This window comes from Nicotiana attenuata, unplaced genomic scaffold (genome assembly GCF_001879085.1).
Source record: "Nicotiana attenuata strain UT unplaced genomic scaffold, NIATTr2, whole genome shotgun sequence".
NCBI classification, from domain to species: Eukaryota; Viridiplantae; Streptophyta; class Magnoliopsida; order Solanales; family Solanaceae; genus Nicotiana; species Nicotiana attenuata.
The window spans coordinates 151,582-175,318 of record NW_017672623.1 but is presented as its reverse complement, the minus strand read 5'-3'; the positions used below and the strand labels follow the sequence as shown (position 1 = coordinate 175,318).

At 40.2% G+C, this 23,737-nt stretch overlaps 2 long non-coding RNA genes across 5 annotated transcripts; both read right to left on the bottom strand.

The window, feature by feature from the left end:
• Positions 1-5,602: 5,602 nt before the first annotated feature.
• LOC109213886 lies at positions 5,603-11,609 on the bottom strand. 4 transcript variants are annotated; one of them, XR_002066085.1, is made up of 8 exons: positions 11,577-11,609; positions 7,586-7,734; positions 7,210-7,498; positions 7,004-7,094; positions 6,762-6,892; positions 6,600-6,679; positions 6,389-6,518; positions 5,603-6,299 (listed from the first exon to the last, which is right to left on the bottom strand). It is a non-coding gene; the product is annotated as an uncharacterized LOC109213886 (long non-coding RNA). The 4 variants fall into 4 exon arrangements; XR_002066084.1 differs by having other exon boundaries at positions 7,004-7,498; XR_002066087.1 differs by having other exon boundaries at positions 5,603-6,102; positions 7,004-7,498.
• A 590-nt stretch (positions 11,610-12,199) lies between these two features.
• Positions 12,200-16,005, bottom strand: LOC109213888. The gene is made up of 2 exons (XR_002066089.1): positions 15,332-16,005; positions 12,200-15,213 (listed from the first exon to the last, which is right to left on the bottom strand). It is a non-coding gene; the product is annotated as an uncharacterized LOC109213888 (long non-coding RNA).
• Between the last annotated feature and the right edge of the window lie 7,732 nt (positions 16,006-23,737).

Sequence of the window (23,737 nt, the reverse complement as noted above, 5' to 3'; positions counted from 1 at the left end):
TGGTCTCGGGGCTCGGGTTTTGCTAATTTCGGGATTTTTGATATTTTTCGATTGTTTTCGCTTGGGCTTTGTTCCCTTAGCATATTGTGACGTATTCGTTCTGGTTTTGGTTAGATTCGACGCGCGTGGAGGCCGATTCGAGGGGCAAAAGCATCGCAAGCTAGAGATTTAGCCGGTTCGAGGTGAGTAATGATTGTAAATGATGTCCTGAGGGTTTGAAACCCCGGATTTGCACATCGTAATGCTATATTGAGGTGAGACACGCGCTTGATGATGAGCGCGGGGTCATTTACTATTGGGGATTGTGACATGGTCCGTCCCGATTGATGATTTTACCGCGTATTTGACTGAAACTTATTTGTTATCATCATGATTTGGGCTGATTGCCATATTTGGGCTTCGTGCCAACTATTTGAACCCTCCGGGGATTTTTATCACTGTTTTCCTCACTGTATTGATTTATTACTTGAACTTAGTCCTCCTGCTTTTCACTATTTTACAACTCAGCCACTTTTATTCAGTTTTCGAGACTTAAATGATATTTCTAAATGTTGTTATGGGGCTGAGGACTACTGTTTACTAATGACCAAGGGGCTTGTGGTGATCTTTCGGACTGAATACGGCCGAGGGCCATACGTGAGGATATACTGAGTGATATGGGGCCGAGGGCCTGAGATACATTTATGCGCCACGAAATGGCTTGAGTGATGTGAGGCCGAGTGCCGAGAGATGATGCCACGAGGTGGCTTGATATAGCGCTTAGGCCGTAAGGGGCCCCTCCAGAGTCTGTACACCCCCAGTGAGCGCGGGTACCCATTTGATCCGAGAGTGAGCCCGAGGGGCTGATACTATACTGAGAGTGAGCCCGTGGGGCTGATACTGTTCTGAGTGATTGATACTGTGCCCGAGGGGCGGATTTCTATTTGTTATTTACTTGTCAAATTACCTGTTTTACTTGTTAAAAAGGGATTTTACTTGATTACTTCATTAATTTATCGTTTAAAGTGATTTTACTGCTTCTGTATAGATTATTTTGTGCTTTCGCGTGTTTTCTTGCTTTCAGTCATTATTTATATTTATTACTCACTAGGTCGGAGTACTCACATTGCTCCCTGCACCGTGTGTGCAGATTCAGGCATAGCAGGTCCCGCTCCCGAGTGTTGACTCATCCCAGCTTAGGCGGATCTTCGAGGAGACTTTAGGTAGTTGCTGGCGTTCGCAGCCTGAAGCTTCTCTCTATCTATATCTTTACTTTTCACTCTAGTATTGAGACCTTGTAGTTACATTTGAGAGATTTGTTATCTTAGACGCTCGTGACTTGTGACACCCCAGTTTGGGCTGTGTCGGGATGGTTTTCCCCTTATTGCTATCTATGTTTCCGTAAATTTATTACTAGTAAATCATACTTTAAGCTGCTTTGTGATCATTAACTACTTCAAAAGGTGTGTTGTATTTGGTTCGGCTGGCCTTGTCTTCACGAGAGGCGCCATCACGACCGAGTTCGGGGTTAGGGTCGTGACAAGTTGGTATCAGTGCCTAGGTTGCTAGGTCTCACGAGTCATGAGCGGGTTTAGTAGAGTCTCGCGGATCGGTACGGAGACGTCTGTACTTATCCTCGAGAGGCTGCAGAACTTAGGAAGCACTTCATATTCTTGAAATTCTTGTCGTGCGAGCTTATTGATCCGAGTACTAAACTTCTCCTTATTCTATTCTCTCATAGATGGTGAGGACACGAGCTACCGGACGAGGTGGACGACCACCAGTACCACCCACTTAGGCCACCAGAGGCCGTGGCCGCGGTCGTGGACGTGGCAGAGGCAGAGCAGCGAGGGCAGCACCTGTTGATCCACCAGTTGCCCCAGCTCCGGATCAGGCTCCGGCAGCACCAGTTCAGGCACCAGCTGTGCCCATCGTGATTCCGGGTCTTCAGGAGGCCTTGGCACAGATCTTGACAGTTTGCACTGGCCTGGCTCATGCAGTTTCAGCCACCACAGTAGCAGCCACTTCACAGGCCGAGGGAGGCAATCAGACCCCCGCTGCTCGCACACCTGAGTAGGTAGTGCAAGGATTACAGACGCCGGAGGCACCTCCAGCCCAGTCGGTTGCACCAACTCAGCAGTTCATGGTACCAGTTATGCCGGATGATAAGCAGCGTCGCTTGAGAGGTTTGGTAGATTCCAGCCTCCGTCATTCAGTGGTGCTGAGGGCGAGGATGCCCGGGGTTTTCTGGATAAGTGTCAGCGGATGCTCCGCACAGCAGGGATTCTTGAGTCTAGTGGTGTGGCATTTACCACCTTTCAGTTTTCTGGGGCTGCTTTCACTTGGTGGGAGGCGTATGAGCGGCGTAGGCCGGTTAGTGTAGCTCCCCTTACTTGGCAGCAGTTCTCCACTCTCTTCTTGGAGAAGTATGTACCGTAGTCCCGCAGAGAGGAGCTGCGTCGACAGTTCGAGTGGTTCAGACAGGGGGATATGACTGTGTAACAGTACGAGTCGAGGTTTTCTGAGTTGGCTCGTCATGCCATCTGGTTAGTTCCGATAGATCGAGAGAGGATCAGGAGATTTGTGGATGGTCTTACTTATCAGCTCCGTATTCTTATGACCCGAGAGAGGGTATCTGGTGATACGTTGGAGGAGGTGGTGGATATCGCCCGTGAGATTGAGTGGGTTCGCCGGCAGGAGCGAGAGGAGAGGGAGGCCAAGAGGCCTCGAGGATCGGGCAGTTATAGTGGTGCTCCTTCGAGAGGCTAGTTCCAGCATGGTAGAGGTCGTTCTTTCAGGCCTGCTCAGTCAGCCCACCCAGAGTATCGAGGGGCATCTTCAGGTCGTGGTTATCATGGGTCTCAGCAGGGCCAGCCTTCACTCAGCGCCCTCCCAGCTCAGAGCTCATCTCGTGCCCTATCCGCTCAGGGTTCTTCTATGCCGAGTGCATCTGCTAGTCACTCAGGTGCGAGGGGTTCCCTTCAGTCCTCTTCTCCAGTACCTGGGAGTTATTTTGAGTGTGGAGAGTTTGGGCATATGTGGAGGCAATGCCCTCGCCGTGTTGCTAGCTCGTCTCAGCAGAGGGGTCAGCCCTCGACTTCTGCTCCAGTTACTTCACCACCCGCCCAGCCAGCTAGGGGTGGAGGTCAGGCAGCCAGTGGTCACCCCAGAGGGGGAGGTCGATCAGGCGGCGGCCAGGCCCATTTTTATGCTTTGCCAGGCAGGTCCGATGCTATTGCCTCCGATGCTGTCATTTCAGGTATTATTTCAGTCTGCCACAGAGATGCCTCTGTATTATTTGATCCTGGATCCACCTTTTCTTATGTGTCTTCGCACTTTTCTCATTATGGGTACGCCCCGGGAGTTTCTTGCTTTGCCTGTTCATGTATCTACCCTGGTGGGCGATACTGTTGTTGTAGACCGTGTGTACCGGTCATGTGCGGTGATTATTGGGGATCTGGAGACCCGAGTTGATCTTTTATTACTGAGTATGGTGGATTTCGATGTCATTTTGGGCATGGATTGGTTATCTCCGTGTCGGGCTATTCTAGACTGTCATGCTAAGACAGTCACTTTGGCTATGCCGGGTGTACCGCGGATCGAGTGGCGTGGTTTGACTGATCATGTTCTAAGTAGAGTGATCTCTTTATTGAAAGCCCAATGTATGGTTGGGAAGGGTTTCCTTTCATATCTGGCGTTTGTGAGGGACGTGGGAGCTGAGACTCCTAGTATTGATTCTGTTCTAGTTGTAAGGGATTTTCCCGATATTTTTCCTGTAGACCTGTCGGGCATGCCACCGGACAGGGATATTGATTTTGGTATTGACTTGGTGCCGGGCACCTAGCCCATTTCTATTCCGTCGTATCGTATGGCACCAGCGGGGTTGAAAGAATTAAAGGAGTAGCTTCAGGAACTCCTAGATCATCCGGCCTAGTGTGTCACCTAGGGGTGCGCCAGTTCTGTTTGTGAAGAAGAAGGATGGCACTATGAGAATGTGCATCGATTATAGGCAATTGAACAAGGTAACAGTTAAGAACAAGTATCCTCTGCCTCGCATTGATGATTTATTCGACCAGCTTCAGGGAGCGAGGGTGTTCTNCAGACCCATGTAAACTCGCTGCCCCAATATCTGCTCTGGAATACCATGGTGCGGGCATATAACCAACATTCCTTTGAATCGTTCCCATGTTTCTTGCAGTGTCTCCATTGGTTTCTGTTTGAAGCTCAAAATTTCATCAATTTGCTGAGCAGTCTTGTTGGGTGGATGAAACTTATTCACAAATTGCTTGACTAACTCCTCGCAAGTCGTGATGGAGTTAATGGGGAGTAAGTTTAGCCAAGTCTGGGCAGCTCCTGTCACTGAGAATGGAATCAACAATAGCTTTATTGCTTCCTGAGTTACGTTGGGCTGCCATTGAGTTTTGCAGATTGACAGAAAATTTTTCAAGTGCTGTTGAGGATCTTCAATGTATGACCCCGAAAATAGTCCCTTGTTTTGCAACAAGTGCAGCATGTAGTTTGTGATTTGAAAAGATTCGACCTGTATCTACGGGACTAATATCGTTGTGGCCAAATTCTCAGTTGTGGGTTGCGCCACAATCATATAGAGGAGCCTCTGGCACAAGAGGTGCCACTACTTGCGCAGCCGGATCTACCACGTTATCTCCCATGTCTGGTTCGAGTTGTTCAGTTGATTGTTGTTGTTTGCTTTTCCGGTTGGCCCGATTCAAGGCCTTGAAAATATTCTCGGGATCTGATAATGCTTCAAATACTTCACCAGTTCTCGATGAGTTTCTAGGCATGCACCTGTACAACCAAGTCAACAAACGTTAAAATTTCAATGTATAGATTGAAGGTAAAGAAAACTGACTACAATAAGAATTTTTTTGTATTTCTTTCAACTGTAATTGATAACACCGTTAATTCCCCGGCAACGGCGCCAAAATTTGATCACGCCCAACTATGCCTTATAAAAAGGACAAGCGGTCGTTGCAAATATAATCTGAGTATTTAGCCCAGACTCGAATCCATAGGGAATTAACCTACCAATTACTTTTGTTAGACTCACTAAATTCTTCGTAATCAACTTCCCAAATATTTTGAATAACAATTGGTGATACTTTTACTAACTATAACTAAACGAAATTAAGTAAACTAAAAACTAACTATGATTGAGTTGTAAACAATTAAGAGAAGTATCTAAGGTTGTGATTTCCCCTATTGATGGAATCCCTTCCTGTTATGTTTCATATAGATTTGCATAATTATCTCTATCGATCATGAGCACTCTTACTACCGTAAATCTCTCCTGAGTAATTACGACAATTTACTAGACGCACTCTCCCAAGTTACGCTAGCTGGCTTTTATCACAGCTCACTTTAGATCACACCCAAAGCTTCGTTATCCCTAATCCCGCCTTTAAACCCTCGGTTATTGATTCCTCATATACTTTGGGAGTGGTGTTGTTCAATAATTACCTAAATATGCACTCTCTCCCGAGTAATACATACTAAATAGGCACAGCTAATTGAGGATCCTATCAATTAACTACAACAAGAACGTAGTTGAATAAATAGAGATTAAACTGGGCAAACTATATTAACATAACACGAAGTTCATCCTTCAACAGGTTCCATCAAAACCCTAGACTAAATAATTAGCTACTCATAAACGTGTTCATCATAGCATGAAAATTCATCATAAACGGTAAATATAAAAGGAAGAAAGGTAGAACTCGATGTCGAATTATCCTCCTTGCCTCTTGCCTCTTCTTGCCTTCAACTCAATTGTAAAAACCTTGATAATGTCTCCTTGGGCGAGCTGGACCTCTTATAGGTAAAGTAGAATTACCCCCGAGCTTTCAAGTTTACCCCTGAAATTATTTGCTCCGACCTGGACTAGCGCGGCCGCGCTCGTGCCCGCGCTAATGGCCACGCATATAGCATATTATTCTGCCTCGAGGTTCTGAACTAGCGCGGTCGCGCTAATGGCCGCGCTAAGCTGGGTCATCATTTTTGCTCTTCTTTTCTCTATTCTTTCAAATGTACTCAGCTCCGAGGGGCTTTCCTTGCTTTAATTTAGCTCCAAACACTGTCCTAAGTTCTCATAAGCGTAACTCGCTCCTGCAAAACATGAAACTCACAATTACAGCCAATTTATCGTCATTTAACTATCCTAGAATAGTGAAACATAGTCAAGTTGGGGCATAAATAGTCGCCAAACTACACATAAATCTAGCCTATTATCAATATTCAAGCACACAAAACTTCTGCATGTCATCTGTTATTGATATTTCTGCCTCAATATAGAAAATCCCAATCTGTCATAGAGAAAAGGAAGAACACGTGTTGGTTACTATGTTATACCAGTAAGAAAATTATACACGTATTGATATAATACCAAACTCACAGCATTTTGTGCCACAATGTCTGCGATGGGGATCACTTGTTGCTGAACAGGAAGCGATGTGAGAGAGGGGGATGACCCTGAAACACCACCTGATGCATAAGCTGAAAGTATATCTTTGTTCGTTTTTGCCCTATAACCACAACAAAAAGAGTATTCACTGTGCTGCATAAAGTCAAGTTAAAGTTAGCGAATAATACAAAAAAATGTTTACCAATTGATCAACTTCAATGCCTGGGGGATAAGTAGGATTTATTTGTATTGTTGAGTTGAATCTAGTTTGAAGTGATAAGCCTGCATATTACACAATATTTGTGTAAGGTTCTATTTTAAAAAAATAAATGTATAAGGAGGAAAAGTTTGAGAACATTAATACCGATAAGGAGATATTTTGATACTTCTTCCAAGAATTACAAGATATCCTTCATATTTTTGATTTTTTCCAAAAGCTCCACTCCTTCAATGTCTGCAAAGTCCTCCCATAAAGTGAGCAGAAAGTGCTTTTTCCTGCCAACACAGAGAATGTATTACTAAATTATTGAATATCTATTGTAAGGATATATGTACGTGTTGGAAAGAAGAGTAAGAGTATATATAATGTAAAAATATTGTACTGACTGATTGTTTTTAATAGTAATCTCCCGGCATCTATTTAAAGCACGACCTGCATATTTTGGACAGCCACAGCGGACGATGACTCCCAATATATCTGCTTGGGAAAAAAAATCAGAATGATCTTTCCGGAGCGAAGAAATATAATGAGGGGAATATATTTTTATAAGCCAAATGTTTCATCAAGGTAATAGTTGACAGGGGTGAATAACCAATTTCTGTAGCAGTGTGTTGTGGAGTCATCTGAGCAATGTGGTCGAAAGAAGTGATATTCAACTTTGCCGGTGGTAGCAGTGGTTTTTCACTCTCATTATTTGGCTCAATATGTTCCACTATAGTCTTGCGATCAAGCACCCAATAAAATTTATATATTGGTGGACCATATAAAGTTGATGAAGCTTTAACTTTTCCAGTGGAGATTAGATATGTCTAGAAGAATTTAAGCTTGTCAGCATAATATGGAATAGCATCGCCATACACGACTCACCGAATTTGTTGCTCCTGTAAAGTATCAATTTTCGTCACAAATGCAGTAAAATTATAATGATATAAAGTTGAATATATATTGTTGCAGTAGAGCTAATTAACTCTTCATCTTCAAAGATCAGATTTTGAAATCTAACTTTTTTCTCGGGACTCTCTCATTCTCGACTTATGTCGATAATTTGGACCTTACATATCCAATCTGGTGTATCAGTTGTTATTTGATTGATGTTGCCTCTTAGTGCCACGATATCCTGATAACAAAAAACAAAATTCTTGAGAGAAAGAGGATGATTGCAAAATTAAGATCAGTGACTAACATGCAAGCACAAATTTGGTGGGAAATCAAAATCAAATTAAAGTCGAAGGTGTCCAACAAAGGAGTCTTTTTAGTATGTTATACTTTTTAATCGGTTCACTTTCACTAATACTTTATTTATTTTGAGAAGGTTCACTTTCACTAATATTAGCAAACTATGAATGCATTGAGCGAACATAACATGTTATAAACGCAAACGCCTGAAATAAACAAAAAAAGCACCTCAGAAGAGTTTAATCAGAGGAAGATTTACTCTTATAAACTCAAAATAAAAATGCGGTCTTTGGTTAATCAAAGCCTTAGCCATCATAAAGCAAGAATGTATGAAGAAATTGAACTAAATAAACTCAATTTGAAAAAAGCTTATAGATTCCCAGGTTGGTAAAGAGGATTTGAGGGAAGCAAAAGGCCTTTGAGAGTGAGCTTCAGTGGTATTTTGCACAAAATGGCGCTTATTAGACCGTCCAATTGTAATGACCCGCCTAGTCGTTTTAAGAATTAACGCCCTGATTCCCTATTAACTGCTTTCCCCGTATTTATTTCTGCTATTGTGAGTTGCCGGGAGGATTCGTTTGGAGTTTCGGAGAGTTTTGGGACACTTAGTCCCTAAATGAGAGTTTAAGCTTTAGAATTTGGACCGTAGTCGGAGCAGTGTGAAGACGGCCTCGGAATGGAATTCCGTTGGTTCCGTTAGCTCCATTGGGTGATTTTCGTCTTAGGGGCGTGTTCGGATTATGTTTTGGAGGTCCGTATCTTATTTAGGCTTGAAATGCCGAAAGTCGAATTTTTGAAGTTTCCGGTTCAATAGTGAGATTTTGATATCGGGGTCGGAATGGAATTTCGGAAGTTGGAATAGGTCCGTCGTGTCATTTGGGGCGTGTGAACAAAATTTCAGGTCATTCGGACGAGGTTTGATAGACTTTTTGATCGAAAGTGGAATTTGGAAGTTTTGGGAATCCTTAGGCTTGGATTGAAGAGTGATTTGTGGTTTTAGCGTTGTTTGATGTGTTTCGAGGGTTGGAATAAGTTCGTATGATGTTTTAGCATTTGGTTGGCATGTTTGGTTGAGGTCCCGGGGGCCTGGGGTGAGTTTCGGGTGCTTAACGGAAGTTGAATTGGACTTAGGAAAAATCTGAAGTTGGTTGGATCTGTCATAACCGCACCTACGTGCATGGGACCGCAAGTGTGGGCCCGCAGAAGCAATGGAGAAGCCGCAGATGCGGCTGGGCGTTTGGAGCTCTGAAGTCGTAGGTGCAAGAGCTGGAGCGCACCTGCGAGACCGCAGGTGCGGTAGGAGAAACACAGGTGCGGTTTGGTGCTTTAAGTGAATTCTCGTAGATGCGCACCTGGGACCGCAGGTGCGGGTCCGCAGGTGCGTGGAAATGGCTGCAGGTGCGGAAACCCTGGGCCAGAACCTATATAAGGTTTCAGTCGCGATTTTTGCCCATTCCCACCATTTTCTTCCGGATTTTGAGCTTTTTGGGAGGTTTTTGAGAGAGAATTCAAGGGAGCTTCGAGGAGGTAAGGTTTTTGGAACCCAAACTCGTTATTATGGTATTTTTCTACTGATTTGGCAAGAAATTTATGGAAAATAAGGGTTAAATTTGGGGGTTTAGGGTTTGAAATTGGAGATCTGGAATTGGGATTTTAAGGGGTTGTTTGTGGTCCGATTTTTATGTATTTGGTATGTATGAACTCGTGAGAGTGTGAGGATTCTAGTTTTGCGAATTTTATCCGATTCCGAGACGTGGGCCCGCGGGACTTTTTGGGCGATTTTCCTAATTTCGCATGTTAGCTTCGAATTAATTAGTTGAATTAGTTACTTGAAGTTATATTTACATTATGAAATTACTTTGAATAGATTTGGGCCATTTGGATTCGGGTACTCGTGGCAAGAACGTGATACCGAGTTGATTGAGCTGGTTCGAGGTAAGTGGCTTGCTTAACCTTGTGTGGGAAAACTCCCCTTAGAATTTGGTATTGTTTATATATGAAATGCCTTGTACTTGAGGTGACGAGTGCGTACATGTGCTAATTGTTGAAAATCCGGTTTTCATTAAGTAACTATAATTGTATTTTCTTCCCTGTTTATACTACTTGCAATTTAAGACTACTGTTAGCTTAGGAAAGCATGTCTAAAGGACTCAACTGTTTTACTTGCTCAAACTGCTTTATTTGAATTCTGTGCAGCGTGCTAGGTTAGAAATACCTATTTTACCTTGGTATGAAATTGGATTGAATTGAATATTCTTCGTATTGCTGTTGTGTGTTTACTTTGGGACTACGGACGGTATCCCGGTAGATCCCCCTTGCCCGTTTATTTGGGACTACGGATCGGTATTTCGGTAGATCCCCCTGCACAGTTATATTGAAACAATGGGACTGCACCCGGTAGATTTCCCCAGTACTAGATATTCACATTTGGGACTATGGATTGGTATTCGGTAGATTCCCTGCACACTATGAGTTGGACTACGGGACGACACCCGGGAGATCCACTGGATATTTACATTTGGGAACTACAGGACGGTATCCTGGTAGATCCCCGCTTGCTGGTTATTTACATTTGGGGACTATAGGACGGTATGCTGGTAGATCCACGGTTGCTGTCTCTGTGTAGAGCTATCTTCTTTCTGTGATTTTATCTCTGTTGTAGTTGTTGTTATTCTTATCACCCTGTGTTGCTTTATACTGTTTCTTTTCCCTATATATATATATATATATATATATATATATATATATATATATATATATGTGTGTGTGTGTGTGTTTATGACCGGTAGGGCCCTGACCTTCCTCGTCACTACTCGACCGAGGTTAGGCTTAGCACTTACTGGGTAGCGCCATGGTGTACTCATGCCCTTTCCTGCACATATTTTTCGTGTGCAGATCCAGGTTCATCGGCTCAGCCATACCGTTAGTGAGGCGAGGCGACCTTCAGGGACTTTGAGGTATATCTTCCGCGTCCGCAGACCGAGGAGTCTCTCAATATCTCTTTCTGTTAGCCTTAGGTCTTCTGTACTCTCTGTTGACCAGATATTCTGGAGTTAGAAGTTTATGTAAACATTCTCAGCTTGTGATTTTATGAGATTTCGGGTTTTGAGAGTTATTCCAGTTTTTGAGAACATGTATTAGTTTATGCCGAGCGACATCTTAAACATTTCTATCTTTATTTATCTTCAATTTTTATTGGTCTTTTCGCATTTTGTTTCTTTTCCAAAATTGTTAGGCTTACCTAGTCGTAGAGACTAGGTGCCGTCACGACAGTTCAAGGAGGGCGAACTTGGGTCGTGACACCAATACACTCTCTTCGTAAGACTTAGTAATCCAAACATGTAAAAAGCGAGATATAATGTATCCAGCAAAAAATTATTAAAAAGAACGGAAAAATTATATCCATAGCAAGCAAAATCAGGAGACAGAAAAAAAGGGCAAAACTTAAAGATGTAGGTTAAACACCAAAAGAAAGAAGAAGAAATAAAAGCACAGAAGAATTGAGAAAGTTACACACAGATGGGGAATGAAGGTTGGAGAAGAAGAAATTGCAGAGGAATTGTGTCCTAATTCCACTTTTGAAGACTACTAACAAAAAATATACAAATTACTAACCTGCATGTAAAAGATTCAACAGAAAAATCCAAAATATGAAGAAAACCAAATCAGATGTATCAAAATCATATCACCAAAAAATGAGTGCAAGAAAGAAAGAAGGAGAATGAAGTAAAATCTAGCAGAAATTTACAAGCGCCACAAGTAGAAGAGAGTTGAGACACTCACAAATAAAGATGGTCTTATAATAGCAAAGTTGTGAAGTACTGCTATAGATGACATAGTTAAATAAATATATATAAGTGCAGTACACATGATTTGCTAAAAGTAATTAGCACACGTGTCCCTCTTAGAAGACATGCAGAATTAGCTATTTACACTTAAGCTCTAAAGTGCCGTTTGTAAATAGTAAGAATAAGAAAATCCCAAATGTATCCGAAGTCCGAACGGTGTTCGTACACCTAAAGTGCCGTTTCTAAATAGTAGAAATCTCAACTGATTTTGAAAACCTAGCTAGGTGTGTCAATGAGCAAACACAATTTTGCTTTGATCTAACTAATTTGTTTTCCTATTGTTTATTTGAAATAAGAGTTTTCTAAGATATATTAATCAATTTGTATTTGGTTCCATCAGTCAATCGTATATTCACAGATTTTGAATCAATGTAACAAACCCGTAATTCCTCACTATATAATAAGAACGGAACACTAATTACAACCTTGAGATATCAATTGGAACACTCAAACTACTATATGGAAACTAAGTAACTAAGAATAGAGATAAGAATGGGGATGAGAAGCAGAACTCAGAAAAAGGGGATGAGGTACGAATTAAGAAGAGAAGAGAGCCGAAGCTTGAACATAATTCGTACATCCCTTTTGCAACACCTAATTCTCCTTTTAATAGCTTGACTGCTCTCTCTTTCCTGGGTCCCATACAAAGTTTTCTAATATCTCAAACAAGTCTTTTACCTTAGTCTTTTGGCCAATCTCGTTCATAACAATACTCCTTTCCTCAATAAGAACCTTGTCCTTAAGGTTCGGGTTAAGAACAATGTTAGTAACACTTGTTCCGCCAATTGTGACTATACGAAGGTAGTCTCTGTGATAAGAAAAGATGTGATCTATCACTGTGTCAAGGTGACATGAGATGTTGGCCAACACAACATTGACAACCTTTGGGAAAATGTCAGCACTAACCATACGACAACAAGCTAGCATCTTGCCATGAGGAGGGTCACACTTGACTTGAGTTTCCTCGACAATTCTATGCAAACCAGTAGCAAGAACAATGGTGGACTCAATAAGTAGAATGATCTTGGGGTTCCTTAATAGAACTCGTTGTCCACAAAGGACCATAGCGCCTTCCATCATCATCAATAACATATTGGAGATCAAGAAAATATTGGGTTGTAGAGCAGCCTGGCAAGCATTTGACAGATACTCCCAAGAATAAGTGCATATATGAACCTTATTTTCAAGCAATCCAGACTCATTGAAGATGATTCAGTTGACGCATTCTTGCTAACCATTACACAACATAGTGTTGTAGGGGAAATAAGGTTGACAAGGTCCAAAATCAATCCTAATTACCTTTGACTATTGTCATTGTCAAGGATAACATCACCTGTAATTACATAATTAATAATTTCAGAAGTCATGTAATGAGCATCATTAATGCATACCAGCTTGATCTCCCCTGCACAATATATATTCTTGCTTACTATGAGAAACCTCGTTTCACCAAGTGCAAGTACATAAAAATGGGCGTCACATCAAAACAGTAATAGCAACTCATTGAACGTGAATTCTGTTGGACCAACTTCAAGCATATCCCCAAGTATAGCAACTTTTATACTTTGGCATATGATGTTTCTTAACAGCGCAGTGTCACCCTTGGCCAAAAGCAATTCTCCAGAGGAATTAGCTACATGAAGGAATAAGGCTATCGTAAGAAAACAAGGAAGAAAACTTTTATTTTTGTCATCATAAGAATAGCTGTCAGGTAAAGCAATGTCCATATGTGCTTGAGACCTCACAAAAGTCCAATCAGCAATATAAAAATGAGTAACCTTTGGTAAAGTAGTAACTAACAGTGCCAAATCATACTGCAGATTTTAGGAATGCGCAAACCATGGTTGTCCCGGATCCCACACTCTAGTCTTAGAGTTAGAATAGGCAATGACGCACAACCTGCTAGTACCAGTAATAAAAAGACCGCCACATACTTTGTAGAATCTTTTAGAGCCAAGAACTCAAAACTTATTTCAGGATCCCATACACTAAGAGCTGGCGCAGTTGCTTGAACAGTTGCTATAAAGAAATTAGCACCATTAACACATGAAAATTGACTCAAAATACGTTTATCATTGAATCCCTAGCATAACTTTCATTTACATATTCAAGAAGTACTTTAACAGAATGTCTTGCACTAGTCAAAATGACACCCTCTTTCTTTGTACCAAAATTATCAAGATATTGATCTTCAAAAATTATGGGGTCCATAAAAAATTCAGCAAGATACATGTCTTTAAATATCGCCAATTCAAGTATCCATTTAGGAGGTCTGCTATCAACAGAGGAGGCATTTACATAGCTCGTTCCAGATGTTCATGCGGCACTACATAAATTTGTGTACCTCCCGAAGCTTGGCATCCAGAGAATACCACTCTATTTTTCAAGCTCTTATGTGTTGCGGCATTCCGAAAACCAGGAGGCAGTAAGGACCAAATGATTGATTTAATGAGCAAAGAGAAAACTCTGCAATCTCGGCACATTCACCATCTAAATCTGTTGTGGTGATAAGTGGAAGAAATCCCTCAATTTGTGTTAAATCTTCAGATTCAACACATGAATCAGCCTTAAAATCTTGCCTTGTGTCGAACCAATTTTCCACACAACTACAAAATGGAATAGTCCCTATAGGTGATCTAGACACATAGTCGAAAGATGCACAAGCCCTCGGTTGACAGCAATAACAAGTACCAAGTATATGACAATCGTCCAAATTGATATTAACAGGCACAACAAGTATTCAACCAATAGGAAACTTATCACCTAGGATCAAGCTAGAGAAAGGATCCAACATCATAGTTGCAATGTGACGGAGCTGTGCGGCAGTATCTCGTTGAGGACTTATAGCGAACACCTGATCTGCAGAGTTGCTTGAATTTTCCTCCACCTTAGTGCAGTCTCTGTGGTCTTCCTCTGATTTTCCATCGTCTGAATCAGAGTTTGTCTTCATTGCATCTAAAAGTTCCTCAAATGCTATAGACAAAATCTCAAATTGTTCCATCTCTTTAGGCACAAAATAATCTCGGCCAACAAGAGAAACTAACTGAGCTTCATCCTTTGAAAACTGAGATATGCATATCACGTTCACTACTTTGGGGATTTTCATCAAATACCTCATCTACGACAGCCGCATTCTTGTCTCCATTAACTAGACGAGATTTGGGTTCGTGAGTTTCGGGGATTTGAGTAGAGGCAAACTCAGAGGTCACTGGTGGAACCAATGTAGCGCAATTCAGGTAGTCAACACAAGCTTGTGAAGTAACTGCCACTCTCGACGAATCAGTGAAGGTCCGTTTCTGAAAATGCAGAAGAAACTTCTCCTTGAAATGGTTCCAATAATAAAATTGGTTGTTGTGAAGTAACAAATCGAACCACGCTAGGGCATCGCCTTCTAGATAGAAGGAAGGAAGAGGCAGCCAATCCTTGTTGAAGAAGCCAAGGCATGTGAAGTACAACTCGGCCCGAAAAATCCAGCTATCTAGATGTCGTCGCCACTGAATCAAGGTAGAAACATCGTCGCTGTTGGATTCCTCTCAATAAAAGCACCAATGTCACAAACCCATAATTCCTCACTATATAATAAGATGGAACACTGATTACAACCTTGAGATATCAATTGCAACACTCAAACTACTATATGGAAAATAAGTAACTAAGAAAAGAGATAAGAATAGGGATGAGAAGCAGAACTCGAAGAAAGGGGATAAGGTGCATATTCAGAAGAGGAGATGGGAAGCACAGTCTTGAAGCTTCAACATAATTCGTATATCCCTTTTGCAGCACCTAATTCTCCTTTTAATAGCTCGAACTGCTCTCCCTTTCCCTGAGTCCCATACAAAGTTTTTCAATATTTCAAACAAGCCCTTTTACCTTAATCTTTTGGCCAGTCTCTGTTCATAACAATCAATGGGAACTTGAAAATGCTTTAGAGCACAATAACAAAACTTGGTAAAGTATAGGATCTAACTTTTCCAAAGATGGCGTAAAGTCAGGTCCAAAATTATTTATATAATAATAATCTTTATTAATAAGCGTGGATTTCTTACATAAAAAGATAATTTAATATAATCATTAGACTGTATTCCTAAAATAAACATCATTTGAGCTCTGACAACACATAATGGGAGCTTACTGAGTAGCTTTAGCAAGACACCACCAAGATTGACATACTTATGGGCGTCAAAACTCATAGACTTCTCCTTGCGTGTCTTCAACATGCCACAGCTCGCCCATGACATTACTATTGCTATCGGCATATTTATCTGAAATAAACTTGAAAACTCTTACATCATTTGTCGGGGCTAAACAGTTTTAAAATATTCTTAACATGACATAGTAAATTCTGCACAATTTTTTGAAACAACATTATATCATTTAAAAGTACACATACAATATATATTTAAAGGATACAGTTTTTTTCTTCTTTCATATGGAAGTATATACTAGTACTCTACACTAAAATAAAACTGTGAAATGGAAAAACGGAATTGTCTTGTATCCAAAATTTAGCAAGACAGAAGGCCATGGGAATGTCATGTCAATTTTTATTGGGCCTGTGAATGATCATCTCAATTCTCAACCCTCTCTAGTCGGGAAAAATTCAAAAATAGCCAAATTTACCACTGGTCGTTGAAAAATAGCCAAGTTTGAAAAGTCATCGAAATTTAGCCACTTTAAATCTGAGCGAACACACTGTTCAAAATCCGGAAAAATACGCCCGCAAATTTTACGGGAGTTCCAGCATAAGTATGCTTGAACTCCCGTAAATTTTACGGGAGTTCCAGGATAACTATGCTGGAACTCCCGCAAATTTTACGGGAGTTCCAGCAAGTATAATTGTCCAGTATAATATACTGGAGTTTGGAGCACTGGTGCTCCAGTCTCCCGCAAATTTTACAGGAGTTAGCAAAGTATACCGGTTCAGCATAATATGCTGGAGTTCGTACACAAATGCACCAGAACTCCCGTATATTATACTGGACCGGTCCCTGTTGCAGCAAAATAATGGCTATTTTTCATTGACTTGATAAACGCTGGCTATTTTTCATTGACCAGTGTGAAAACTGGCTATACCATGATATTTTTAATCTCTAGTCTCCTGTCCTTCTCATCACACACGTGGCCCAACAACTCTAAGTCATTCCAAAACTTACAGATGCACACGTATACACTTTAGGTGGGCCCCTTCACCACATTGTGCATCCTAATAATTGAGGGCCTAGCTTTTCTTGTACTGTGTTATATATTTTGGGCCTAGGTCCTTTTGTCGTCAAAATGGGTAGCCATTTTTACGGTCGGCTATCCAAAAATAGCTACCATCGCTAATGTAATCGATTTTTAGTTATTTTAACTTAAAATATGTTAGTAAATGACATAATTGTCCTTGAATTTTTTAACATCATGTTTAGTTACTTTTCATATTTTATCGTCCTTCTTTTTTTTTTTTTATAGCAGTGTCGGATTTCGCTTTCGTCAGCACTTTCTTCGAATCTTGTCTGGGTTAGGTCCAATTTTCTTCAAAATTATCTAGGTGAGTGTTTTTTTACCATAATGTGTTTGAATTTTCGTTGTTATTGTTGTTTCGTTAGGTTTAAGTTTGATTTCCGTACTGTTAGCGTTTAAATATTTGTGGTATTTTAACTTTTACGATTTTTTCTCTGTTCATTAGTTCGTCTTATTTCTGATAATTTTGTCACTCTATTGTTAGTTTTATGTTGTAATATTGTAATCGTTGTGTAATTTATTTTGATAAGTTGTTTAAATATTTTTCTAGTCTCTATATATTAGAGTTAATTTTCAAGTATTTTTTCGCTTCAACTGCATTATAGTTTTCTCCAGTTCTTGTTAAAACTTGAAATCCAGAACAATGTGCTGGACTTCATATTTAAATTTGGTATAGTATATTATACGGGAAATCTGTCTTCTGAAGGCTTGTTTCCCAGTATTTTATACTGGATCATTTTTTATTATGTTTTTTGTTTATCGAGTTTAGTAATAAATTTTGTTCAGTATATTATACTGGAAGTCTGTCCTGTGAATATGTCTTTCAGTATGTTATACTGGATGATTATTATAATATAGTTGTGTTTTGTTTGATTCTAGTATATTTTACGGGAAGTCTGCTGTGTGTAAGCTTGTTGTCCAGTATGTTATACTGGATGAGTTCTGTTTAGACTATAATTTTGTCTTAATTGTGATTAATTTATTTGAATGATTATTTGTCTTTTTCTTTTTTAATATGCTATTTGATCCAGTATGTAATACTTGAGTTTTGGTTAATTCCAGTATATTTTATGGGAAGTCTGCCGCCTGTAAGCTTGTTGTCTAGTATGTTATACTGGATGAGTTTTGTTTAGACTAGAAATTTATTTTATTTGTATTAATCTTTTTGAATGATTATTTGTCTTTTTCTTTTTTAATATGTTCTTTGATCCAGTATGTAATACTTGAGTTTTGTTTGATTCCAGTATATTTTATGGGAAGTCTGCCGTCTGTAAGCTTGTTGTCCAGTATGTTATACTGGATGAGTTCTGTTTAGACTAGAATTTTATTTTATTTGTCATTAATTGTTTTTAATGATTATTTGTCTTTTTCTTTTTTATTAAAAAGTTAGATGTGTTCTTCTTATTTGAATCACAGATATCTCCAGTATAATAAGCTGGAAGAGTCTGAGTTTTTGATATTAATTATGAAAAATCCAGCATATTATATTGGGGTTATCTTTTGTACCATTTTATGTATTTTTTTCGGTTTTTAATTAAAAATCCCTGCAGTTTTATATGCTGCAGAGTTTGTATCTTTGACATATGTAATCATAAAAGTTTAGCATTTTATTCACAACATTAGGGAAACCTTAAAAAATTTGATGTGTTTCTTCTGGTTTGAATCATTGATGCTGCCAGTATAATCTACTGGAATTTTCTGAGTTTTACATATTAAATTAAAAAAAGTGCAGTATTTTATACTGGTGTTTTGTTCTATACCATTTTATTTATAAGTTTTTATAGTAGTTTGAATGAAAAAAACTTCCAACATAATACATTGGAGTTTTATGAGTTTTACATATTAATTCAGAAAGCTCCAGCGTATTATACTTGTATTTTTGTTCTGATTTTGAATCAAGGACTGTAACACCATTTTATGCTGCAGACATTATAGTTTTCACATATATAATCATAAAAGTGTAGCATTTTATTCAAGAAATTAGGAGAACCTTAAAAAGTTAGATGTGTTCTTCTTATTTGAATCACAGATACCTCCAGTATAATAAGCTGGAAGAATCTGAGTTTTTGATATTAATTAAGAAAAATCCAGCATATTATACTGGGATTACTTTTGCACCATTTTATGTATTATTTTTTATGATTTTTAATTAAAGATCTGTCACGACCCGGACTTCCCACCGTCGGGATCGTGATGGTACCTAACTTTTAGAATGCTAGGCAAGCCAACAAATAAAGATCTAATACGCTATCCGCTATCCAAAACAGTAAATAACAATAATTTAAACCAAACAAAGGAAAGAAGTGCGGAAAATTACAATAATCTAAACACTAATACACGATTACCCAGAATCTGGTGTCACAATTCACGAACTTCTGAGAGTCACTACAAACACTGACCGAAAGAAAAATACAGCTGTCTTTGAATCTAAGTAAAAACAATGAAATGGGACAACTGGAAGGGGACTCCAGGGTTTGCGAACGCCGGCAGATCTACCTTGGGTCTCCTGATGGACTGAAGGAACCCAACTCAAATCAACACGTCCCAGTACCAACATCTGCACAGAAAGTGCAGAGTATAGTATCAGTACAACCGACCGCATGTACTAGTAAGTATCGAGCCTAACCTCGGCGAAGTAGTAACGAGGCTCGGACACGACAATAATATGAACCTGTGCAATTAAGTCATATACGAGAAAATAACAACAAATGGAAATTTAGCAGATAATAATGGGAAGGGGGAAAATATGCTGAGGGGAATATTAAATCCTGAAAATAGTACAGTAAAGAAACACAATAAATATCATGCTTTGCACCAACAAAAGTACTAAATAGCAAACAAGTGCACGGCATCACCCTTCGTGCTTTTACTCTCGTCCTTACCATAAGAAACAATAGAAACGGCACGACATCACCCTTCGTGCATTAACTCTCTCACGACATGGCACGGCATCACCCTTCGTGCATTACACTCACAGAATATGGCACGGCATCACCCTTCGTGCATTAACACTCATAGAATATGGCATAGCATCACCCTTCGTGTATTAACACTTACTCACAAAATATTGCACGGCATCACCCTTCGTGCTTTTACACTCTTCCTCACCCAAACAACAGAACAATAACAACCCGACAAGGGAATCATCAATAACCAACCTCGTTTCAATATTTAACTTCACAATATAAATCTCAACTTGAGTCAATACTCAACCAATATCCAATTCCAGGAAAAACATGATAAGATTTGTTTAACATGAAGAATAACCAGATTAAGCATGAACAGTACGAATAAAGAATACAACAGTTACAAGTATAAGACTCACTCGCATGCTATGACTCGACAACAACGTATAGGTACGCGTCACCTCACCTATACGTCGTACTCAACAACCAAACACTTAGCAAATAGACAACAACACCTAATCCCTCAAGCTAAGGTTAGCCACAACACTTACCTCGATTCCACGGCCGAACTCAAGCCTCAATCACCGCCTTTCCTCTAGTTTCCACCTCCGAACCACTCATATCTAATCATAATTAACTTAATAATATCAATTATCGACTAAGAAACCAATTCCAATGCACAATTACAAGTTTCCCAACAATTCCCCAAAAAAGTCAAAAATTGACCCCGAGCCCGCTTGGTCAAAACTCGAGGTTCGGACCAAAACCCATTCACCTACGAGCCCAAATATATAATTAGTTTCGGAATCCGACCCAAAATCGAGGTCTAAATTCCCAAATTCGCAAAATCCCCAAGTCTTCCTAAAATCCCTAATTCTACCATGAAAGAACAAGATTTAGGGCTAAAAATCTAATGGGTGTCGATGGATATCGAAAGAGATGAGTTAAAGAACACGAACCTATGATTTGGTGTTGAAATCCCTCTTCAAAAATCGCCCTAGGCTAAGTTCTAGTGAAGAAGATATGAAAATTTGACCCTTTCCCATTTTTTGGTTCTGTTTTTAAAACACTGGACATGCCTTCATTGCGTTCGCGATGGACCTGTTGCGTTCGCGATGCATTGCGGCCAGAAGGGCGTTCGCGATGGTATGTCCCCCTGACCATCACGTTCGCGGACCTGGGACCGCGTTCGGGACGAGCAACTCAATGATTCCCCAACCCACCTCTGTATGGGTCAAAATCTGACCACCGGATGGTTATCATTAAAGGGGAAGGTAAGAGGTCGACCCAGCCACGGTCATGCCCACGAGGCATTATGGCGACGAGTACCACGGTCTCTGTCGAGATCAAGCCATTAGAAAGCTTACATCGCAGAACAAGTGTAATGTTTGGGCAAGTAATGAAGGACCCAGTCATGAGAAAGCACGCCGGTCAAAGACCGTTGGATAAAAGGGAAAAATTATTAGTATATATAGGGAGGCAGGAGACCATTACTGGAGTCTCGGGATCCAGATCTGGCTACAACATTTATAGTCATCGTTAAGGAACCAACAAGGGGGGACCTCTGAGTTATCAACAACTTTCTCTCTTTTAATTTCCTTCTGTGTTCTTACGATTATGATGTAAACCTGTCATAGATGTAAGCTTATCATTTCCATTTGATGTATGATAATCATCTTAAGAAATATTAAATCAGCTTGTTCTTCTCCGATTTTTGTACTCAATATATTTTGATCTAGAGTTAATTATGTTTGGCTAAGATTTACCTTCTACCTCTCTATTAATTAGTTTAACTAAAGGGTTTAACAATTTTTTGGTTAAACAACCTCCATTTTACTCTACGCGTTCGCGTGATGCCGGTCGCGTTCGCGAAGAGCAGCCCCCAAGTGCTCCGCGTTCGCGACCACGGCGACGCGTTCGCGATGAACAATCCCCTCCTCAGCCCAGGTTACACGTCGCGTTCGCGAGAGTATCTTCGTGAACGCGAAGAAGAAAAACCAGAAACACTGACTGCAGCAAAACACACCAGATTTCTAAGTGTAAATCACCCCGTAGCCAATTCGAAACTCACCCGAGCCCTCGGGGCTCCAAACCATACATGCACACACCTAGAACTACGAATTTAGCATCAAATTGCATGAAATTTTTAAGAAAGTTTGAAAGTTCTATTTTCTCAACCAAAGGTCCGAATCACGTCAAATCAGTTTCGTTTCTCACCAAATTTCACAGATAAGGTATAAATAATATAACGGACCTGTACCGGGTTCCGGAACCACAATACGGACCCGGTATCAACAAAATCAATCATTAACCTAATTCTTAAAACCTTTATAATTCTAGTTTAACAATTTTCATTAAAAATTCATTTCTCGGACTAGGGACCTCTGAATTCGATTCCGGGCATACTCCCAGGTCCCATATTTTACTACGGGCCATCCGGGACAGTCAAAACACGGGTCCGGGTCCGTTTACTCAAAATGTTGACCGAAGTCAACTAAAATCAACTTTTAAAGGAAAAACTTAATAATTTCTCAAATTTTCACATAAAGGCTTTCCGGAAACGCGTTCAGATTGTGCACGCAAATCAAGGAAAAAGAAATTGAGGTTTTGAAGACCTCGGAACCCCGAATTGGGTTCTAAAACACGAGATGACCTTTCAGGTCATCACAAGATCCCTCCAGTATTATATGTTGTAGAGTTTGTATCTTTCACATATGTAATCATAAAAGTTTAGCATTTTATTCACAACATTAGAGAAACCTTAAAATTTTAGATGTGTTTCTTCTGGTTTGAATCACATGTACTCCCAGTATAATCTGCTGGAATTTTTTGAGTTTTACATATTAAATTAAAAAGAGTGCAGTATTTTTATACTGGTGTTTTGTTCTATACCATTTTATTTATAATTTTTTTATAGTTGTTTAAATGGGAAAAAACTTCAAGTATAATACATTGGAGTTTTATGAGTTTTACATATTAATTCAGAAAGATCCCGCGTATTATACTTATGTTTTTGTTCTGGTTTTGAATCGAGCACTGTAACACCATTTTATTGTAACGACCCGACCGGTCGTTTTGAGCCCTAGCGCGCCGTTCAGCAGTTCAAGGCCATGAGCAGCTTCAATTCAGACATTATGACTTGTAGGCGTGGTTGGAATTAAATTTCGGGAAGTTCGGAGTTGACTTGGAGAGGAAATTCTCATTTCGGAAGCTTTAAGTTGAGAGAATTGACTAGGATTGGATTTCAGAGTAAACGACCTCGGAATTGGGATTCAAAGGCTCCAGCAGGTTCGTGTGATAATTTTGGACTTGAGCGTATGCCAGGATCGGGTTTTGGATGACCCAGGAGTGTTTTGGCGCCTATTTTGGAAGAAATTTTATAAGTTTGGGTTGCAGTGCATTTCAGTGTTACCGACGTCTGTTTGGGAATCCGAGTCTGGGAGTAGCTCCGTATGGTGATTCTGGTGTTGGGAGCACGATTGGAAGTGAATTCGGAGGTCCGTGGGTCATTTGGCTAAAGATAGAAATTTGAAGGTTTTTGAGAAGTTTGACCGGAAGTGGACTTTTTGATATCGGGGTCGAAATCCGATTCCGAAAGTTGGAATAGGTCCGTAATGTCGAATATGACTTGTGTGCAAAATTTGAAGCCAATCGGACGTGATTTGATAGGTTTAAACATCGAAAGTAGAAGTTTGAAATTCTAAAGTTCATAAAGCTTGGATTGGAGGTCGATTCGTAGTTTTAGCGTTGTTTGATATGATTTGAGGCCTCAAGCAAGTCCGTAATGTGTTTTGGGATTGGTTGATATGATTGGTTGGGGTCCCGGGGGCCTCGGGTGGATTCCGGATGGTTAACGGATCGAATTGGAGCTTGAAGGATGAGCTGAAGGGGTCTGGTTGCTGGTATAACCGCTTCTGCGGAGGATTCACCGCAGAAGCGGCCCCGCAGAAGCGAGGAATTGAACCGC